Source organism: Bos taurus, chromosome 6, assembly GCF_002263795.3.
Source record: "Bos taurus isolate L1 Dominette 01449 registration number 42190680 breed Hereford chromosome 6, ARS-UCD2.0, whole genome shotgun sequence".
Classification (NCBI taxonomy): domain Eukaryota; kingdom Metazoa; phylum Chordata; class Mammalia; order Artiodactyla; family Bovidae; genus Bos; species Bos taurus.
This window is the reverse complement of record NC_037333.1, coordinates 46,761,766-46,769,883: the sequence shown is the minus strand read 5'-3', so window position 1 is coordinate 46,769,883 and position 8,118 is coordinate 46,761,766. Positions and strand designations below refer to the sequence as shown.

Here is an 8,118-nt window from a genome sequence, read left to right as displayed (position 1 = left end):
AGGAGACAGAACACAGGAGACAAAATAATTGTCTTTAAATATATGAAAAAACAAATTACATATGTTTTCTCCATTTACTGAGAACAGAGCAAAATTTGATAGGAGGATTTCTTTTCAGCCTAACAAATAATTTATTGACTTCTAGGACTGTGTGGGAATGGAAAGGACTCCCTTGAGAGGTAATGAGTATCCCATGGCTGAAGGAATTCAAGGGAAGCCCAGCTAGCCCTTTGGTGGGCATGTAATATAAAAGATTCAAGCATGGAATGAACTATTGGATTTTCATGACATTTAAAATACCTTCTAAGACTGAAATTCTATGGTTCTGTGATTATTACCAGCCCCAAAAGAGGAAGCAGGAGAAAAGTTTTAAAAGGTGAAAGAAAAACCAATCAATTTGGCTATCTACAAGAAATTCTTGAGAGAGACAGATGGGCTACAAATGTTGGCAGCATTAGTAAAACTAAGGATTGGGGATTGAAACATTCTGCACCTTCCCATTTACCATGGCTCTTAAATGTGCTTTTCTCAGTTGTAGTCCTGTAATGCCAAATACATTATGTAAAACCTAAGTGTATGGATAGATTGTGAGAGACTCTTTAAAATGTAAACTCAATGGCAAAGCCCATTACATGAAATTATGTTTACTTAACTAGCTAAGGGCTTCAAAGCAGTTAAAACACATAAACCACGTTTTCTCCAGCTGAGAGATCATGAAAATGGATATAAAGAGTGTTAACAAGTATCCAAGGATTTGTAAAATGTCAGGCCCAGTGAACTCTTGAGTTTTAAGGAAGTGTACATCCAAGTGTTTTGAAGTCTTAATAAAGGCTGCATACTGCTCTCCCACTAGATCACTGTCTTTGGCTCTCTCTCTCTTCTTCAAAATGATTCAAGCATGTCTCATAGAAACAAGAAATTAGTAGGCTCATAATTGAAAAGAAATTATGGTAGATACTTTGGACATTATTTATAAAGAAAATTCAATAGAAGCATTTGAAAAAAGCTGATGATACATGTACGTACATGTACCTATACACACGCGTGCACACACACACACATACACACACATATTACAGACTAACAGACTAATATCCTTCTCTAACACTAACAAAGTTAGGTGTTGATCTTAGGGCCTGACATAAATGCTAGGATGGATTTTCACCATGTATCAAATCACTTTTTAAAAAACAACATTCTTGAACTGTGGCATTGGGGAAGACTCTTGAGGCCCTTGGACTGCAAGGAGATCCAAGCAGTCCATCCTCAAGGAAATCAGTCCTGAATATTCATTGGAAGAACTGATGCTGAAGCTGAAACTCCAATATTTTGGCCACCTGATTCAAAGAACTGACTCATTTGAAAAGACCCTAATGTTGGGAAAGATTGAAGGTGGGAGGAGAAGGGGACAACAGAGGAGGAGACGGTTGGATGGCATCACCGACTCAATGGACATGAGTCTGAGTAAACTCCAGGAGTTGGTGATGGACAGGGAGGCCTGGTGTGCTGCAGTCCACGGGGTCACAAAGAGTTGGACACGACTGAGCAACTGAAATGAACTGAACTGAACTGAAAGTTTGCAAAGGGCTTTCACGTCTATCTTTATTCTCACTCCAGTCTCTGTTGAACCAGGCAGGAAGAAAATTTGAGGATCAACTGTATTCTTAATATTATACATGGCATGTGTGACCAGCACACACACATAGAACAACATACACTTCTGAAACATTCAAAGTGGAGTCATCCAAAGATGCTGATGATTTTTTGTTTCATACAGTGATTATTATCAAAGTGCTACTCACATTTAGAATATTCATTGAAAGACAAGAAATAGATTATGAGTCCAGAATATCTTGCAATGTTCAAGGGCTTTTCTGTCACTCAAGAATGTATATATGCTTTTGAAAAGAGAGAATTTTATTCTTTGCAGTTTCTATTTAAGCAAATTAGAATGACTCCAGTGTTAAGCTTTGGTGACAAGTTGTACATTTAGTTTCTAAAAGCCTTTAAAAAGAATGCATAGGTAATCAACAAGAAATGAAAATCTATCCATTATGCCCTGATTCTATCTGCAAATGGTACTATAAATAGGACCTAATAAAAGGACCAGAACAAAGCCCTCTGGTCAGGAGCTGGGCCCCAAATCATCTGAAATTCTATTTAGGAGATTAGATTGAAACCAATTCAATCCTTAAACAGAGGAACTAACATTAGACCTTAACAGAGATAACAAGATACGGTGATAAATGACATCAGAGGTGACCAATAAGCCTAACAGGACTGGAAAAGCCTACAAGTCATTCAATTTGCTGCTTTTCCAAGTAAATCACTAATGTCCACAAGCTGGCTCCACAGGAGCTGTGGGTGTGACTTATGACCAAACCTGAGAGGCTGAACGGTGTAATTAATGGAACATAGAAAGGATCTAACACTGCCCACGCCTCTAAAGCAATCACTGCTGAATGCCCATGGAATGAACTGAAATCTCAAGTTTTTCTCCAAGGAGCTTTCCTTTTCAAATGAAATTTAATATGACATAGCTTTAAACCTTTACTATGAATAAAAATCATAATAATAACTAACATTTATTGAGCACATAGCGTGTGTGGGTATCAAAATTCAGAACACCATGAAAAGGAAAGAATTCTAGATTTAGGCAGGTGTCTTGGGTTATAAAAAGTAAAAATGGCAAGGCATGAACACTGAAGACAAGAGCAGTATCTTTTTTAGGATTAAAGAAAAAACTATTGAAAGCAACCCTGGATCTGGGAGAGCTCTGAGAAGTAGCTGTTCATCAACAGCCGCTGAATGCAGGGAAGAGCAGGGGACATGCAGGAAAGCAGGCTGCCAGCTAATAGGTATGATGCTCCAGAATGCTCTGTGTTTATGTGAAGGAATTTACAACCCAGCAATCACTACCACAAAGCTTATACTTATCTCTTTACAATGCGTGCCTGCTCCTGGAGTTTTCCTGTTCCCTAACTCAGCTGTCGAGAGAAAGAGGGGATAAAGTCCCAGTAATAAGAACTGGAAGACAAACCACTATATTTAGATATAGATTTAACCCTCTGTCTATATAAGTAGTGTCCGTGAGGCACAAAGCTGCTTAATCTTCCTCTCTTGGTATGCTTCCAAATCCCATCTCATTTTGCATCCTGTGTGCTCTGCACAAATGCCAGTCCCCTTCAATTCAACCCTGATGTCAAATGACAAAGGGAAACATTCCCACTTGAACTCCTTCCCTTTCAGCCTTTTTGCTTCAAGTCTCCTTCAAACAAAGAATGCCTCTAATTCCCAGCTTGAGACTACTTTCTTACATGATGGGTAGCCTGGTGTGGCCAGGCACTTAAGGAAAAAAAAGGCAATGCCTTAGATTTCCCCCATGATGTAAATTAGAGAGTTGCAACCCCATCAGGGTCCTCCAATGAAGCTGCCCGCTGAGTGAGAAAGTATTGGATTTCCATCTGTGTGCCTCATACCATTGGTGGCTATTGTTTAAATAAACATTACTTTGTATTGCATTTTTTAAAAATTCAATACATGTTGATGCCTGGTTAAAAGGAGAGAAAATTGCAGTATTAAAAGACTAGTATTTTCAGAGTCTTGTGATGTAAATTGCTAATTTAAAACCCAAAATATTGTTAAAGTGTCTTTATTTAATAGCAGGTGATTGCAAGCTGTAATTTGCAAGCTGTAGATGCAGATGGTAATGTTTTTCCTCCCTTTTCAGCACTGCAGTACAGTATTTATTGCAGATCTATGCAGACACAGAACAGCCAACTGTGAAAGAAAACATTCTGCAAGAAGATTAACCACAAAGTTCATAAGACCAACATGGCTTTTGAGACCTGAGCCACTCTGTCAAGGCAGGATCCTCTCCTTCCAAGCTTAGAGAATGTTTGCTCACCAAAAGAAGCTGAAGGTGACGTCATTGGTCTGCCAGGTGCCCACTAAGGTTAAAATACATGAGTGAGAAAGTGATATTTAATTTGGGCTTCATTTATTTATTCTCTGGCAGGAGAGAATCCAGGGAAGAGATGGAATGTAGAGATAGGGTTAGAAGATAAAATATAGGACTCTCAGTTAAATTTGAAGTTCAGACAGACAAACAATAATTTATTAGGATAATTGTATCCCAAAGTGCTTGGGACATCCTTGCACTAATAAATTATGGATTCTTTATCTGAACTTCAAATTTAACTGGGAGACATGTATTTTACTTGGGAGACATATACAGGAGGGCATGGCAACCTACTCCAGTATCCTTGCCTGGAGAATCCCATGGACAGAGGAGCCTGGTAGGCCACGGTCCATAGGGTACCAAAGAGTGGGACACAACTGAAGTGACTTAGAACGCATACATAGACATATTTTTATTTGCTTAATCTTGCAACTCTATGTAGCGAGAAAGGGTATGTAAATAAATCTCAATGTCATTTTCAGACAACAGACATGGCACTTGATGTTTATGAACACTGGGCTAGGGACTTGCCTTCTGCTGTCCATGTAATCATGGCGAAGATTTATCAGTTAGCCTTATTTTGAAGATTCATAATTGTGGTTCAGAGACCTTTGGTAACCTTCCACATAGAGTTCACAGTAAGTCTGGACTTGGTGAGCAAGGTCTCTGTGACTTCAGAGCCTGAGTTCTTTCCATAAAATGATGCTGAGGGTTCACCTTTGTTCATTCTATCCCACAATACTCAGGGCATCTGACAGAAAATCAGTGCCGTTCACCAGCTCCTGGTGGCCTCCCAACTCCCTCAACCCTGTAACAAAACAAACCAACAAACAAACCCATCTATATCCCCCTGTGGGTGTGTGCTAAGTTGCTTCATTCGTATCCGACTCTTTGTGACCCCAAGGACTGTAGCTTGCCAGTCTCCTCTGTCCATGGGAATCTCCACTCCAACTGGAGTGGGTTGCCACACCCTCCTCCCAAGGATCTTCTCAATCCAGACATTGAACCCAAGTATCTTACATCTCCTGAATTGGCAGGCAGGTTCTTTACCACTAGTTACGCCTGGGAAGCCCACCCCAGTGACAACTAAAGCACTATTTGCTTTCATTTTTATTTTCAACAAGGATAACAGCTGTTTCCCCATGCATGTCATCCAAGTGAACTCCTGATAATTATTATATTCTCTTTGATTTGATTGTAACTGATTACCAAAAGACCTGGGAAGTCTGGCCTTCTTTGAGCACTTGACCTTACACATTTGTATGGAATTCCAAAAGTGGTGATGTAGGACTAGAGCAAGAACAAGAAGGGGGCTGTTGACTGCTGACTCAGTAGCCACACCTCCCTTCTTTCCTGTTGATTCAGTGTCCACTACCTTACCGATGACTTCATAGCAGGTCATGATTGAGTGGTAGGGCTCCTCAACAGGCGTATTGTTGGCATTTGGGTGACCTAATTCTTCATCCCAAGGGACTCCTCTGAATATCACACTTCTCCTTCCTGTATCCTGGATCCTTAGTACGGCAGTTGGGCATTTAGTCACTTTGTAAACCTAGAACAGCCCTACTCATTTCTAATACTTCTGTTGGGGCAGGGACACCTCCATCAGGCAATCTGGTTATCTCTTTACCTTAGCAGTCATGGTTTGGTGGCCAGAGTCATCCAGGTCGGGCCAATGTAGACCTGAAGGGAAGTCCACTTGGAGCTTCTAAGAAAGGTTTCCTCACTAAAGGAAAGAGAGTCAGGGACAGAAGAGTGTCCCTTTCATCACTGGGTGTGCTTGTGTCTGTGTGAAATGTGGAGCTACCACAGCAATTTTTCACCCATGAGGGCAAAAACTGAAACTGGGAAAATGGCAAAGTGCAAAAATGGAAAAATCCTGGGCCCATCATGACATCACTGAGCTGCAAATTAGCAAACCTTGGGGCTGCGTGACTTGAAGCGTGCTGTCCTTTTTAAAGGCTCTTGAATGTGGGGGAGGGGGAGCACTCAAGCCACTTGCAGCTCAGAGGACCCAACTGTTCCATGATCCAAGGGCCCTGGACGTTTGAAGGGAGGGCAAGGAAAGAACTATGATGGGTGTGGGGTGCCAGAGACAGCTTTGGCACATGACGGTACAATTATAGGGGGAGAGGGGAAGGGGTGAAATCAGAGTAGTGGAATTGGAAGCCTAACTCTATCCCTAAATAACTTTGCAATCTTGAGTAAGGTCAATCATTATCTCAGCCTTACATTTCCAATCTGAAAACTATAAGGATGAAATTTACAAAAGGTTTTAGCTCACACCGATGGGCCACCCTACACCTACAGGACTGCTGTTTTTCACTGGTCCCTCCTCCTGACAACTGTGTGGTTCAGCCATACAGACCACTAACCCCACAGTCTTACAGCCAGGCTCTTCACTCATCTCACCTGTACAGTTTCTGAGCCACTTGAATTCAGCAACCCAACCTAAACCCACTCCCTTCACCCAGCTCCCTATCTGCCTACACTGCAGCCATGGCTCCTATGAAAAAGCTTGTGGCATAGGGATCAATGAAAAGAAGCAGATCCTGACATTTCCTCTTGACAGTGCCCATCCTGTCAAAGATGGAATCATGGATGCTGTCAGTTTTGAGCAGTTTCTTCAGGAAAGAATCAAAGCGAGTGGAAAAGCTGGAAATCTTACTGGAGATGCTGTAACAATGGAAAGAAGCAAAAGTGAGATTACCATAACTTCTGAGGTGCCTTTTTTCAAAAGGTATTTGAAATATCTCACCAAAAATATTTGGAAAAACATAATCTATATGATTGGTTACAAGTAGTTGCAAAGTTACAAATTGCATTACTCCAGTTTAATCAAGATAAAGAAGAGGAGGAAGATGAATATTTTGTATGATGTCTTGAATAAAATTTGGGCTTCCCAGGTGGCTCAGTGGTAAAGAGTCCACCTGCCAAGGCAGGAGACGAGGGTTAAAAACCCATCCCCTACCATCCTAGGAGATGTAGATATTGTATTTTATGGCTCTAATATGAATGTCATTTGGGTCAAGAATCAGCCTCAGGATCTCTGCTATTTCTACGCATCTTTATGTCTGCACCAAATGAATTTCATGCTAATTAAAATACCAAAACCCAGTTCTGAGACACCCACAGTTAAAAAATTACCAATTTTTACTTTCAAGGAGCACCTAGTATACAGAATACATAAATGTTAACATTGCATCCCATCCTGTTCAACTTCTTATTAACATTTATTTGCAGAAAAATAAAAATTACTTCTCTTCATCTACTTAGGAGTATTATATAAACCACTTAGATACAGGATTCTCTAGTGCCATCTAGGGGATTTCAGACCAAAAAAAAAAAAACGAGAATCGTCGGCTCAACTGAAAGAGAAAAACAAGAACTGAAAAATCAGCTATGACTCACAATGTAACTTCTTATACATCCCCAATAATGTTCCAGTAATCTTTTATTTTACAGTTTGGATGGCTGAGCAAGATCACACATGGTGCAGCATCTGGGGAACACATTAACAAGCAAAATGTATGACATTGCACCCGTGCTCTGTAGCCTGATATTTCAAAAACATAACCTTGAGAGAAAATGTTTCCCTATTAAAATCAATGCTTCTTTCTAAAACCAAATCAAGCAGGGTTTGCTAATATTTTAAAATGTGTTTTCTACATTCCTGGTTCCTACATATTAATCATGTGCAGTTAAGAATCGCAGCAAGCTCCCTATAAAGTTAAAGAGAAAACCCAAAAAGTGATGCACTTTGCAAAGACCTCATCTTCATCCTCAGGCCTGAGCACAGTGCCAAGCAGATTGAGGTCACAGCTAAGATTTCATTTTATTGAACCGAGGTCAGTGAAATGAAAGTGAATGTCACTCCGTTGTGTCCGACTCTTTGCAACCCCATTGACTACACAGTCCATGGAATTCTCTAGGCCAGAATACTGGAGTGGGTAGCTGTTCCCTTCTTCACGGGACCTGCCCAATCGAGGGATGGAACCCAGGTCTCCCACATTGCAGGCAGATTCTTTACCAGCTGAGCCACCAAGGAAGGCCAAGAATATTGGAGTGGGTAAGCTATCTCTTCTCCAGGGAATCTTCTTGACCCAGGAATCGAACTGGGGTCTGCTGCATTGCGGACAGATTCCTTACCAGCTGAG

At 40.8% G+C, this 8,118-nt stretch overlaps 1 pseudogene; it reads left to right on the top strand.

Moving 5' to 3' along the window:
* The first annotated feature begins 6,460 nt into the window (after positions 1 to 6,460).
* On the top strand, positions 6,461 to 6,839 carry LOC107132563 (large ribosomal subunit protein eL22-like; annotated as a pseudogene).
* The last annotated feature ends 1,279 nt before the right edge of the window (positions 6,840 to 8,118 follow it).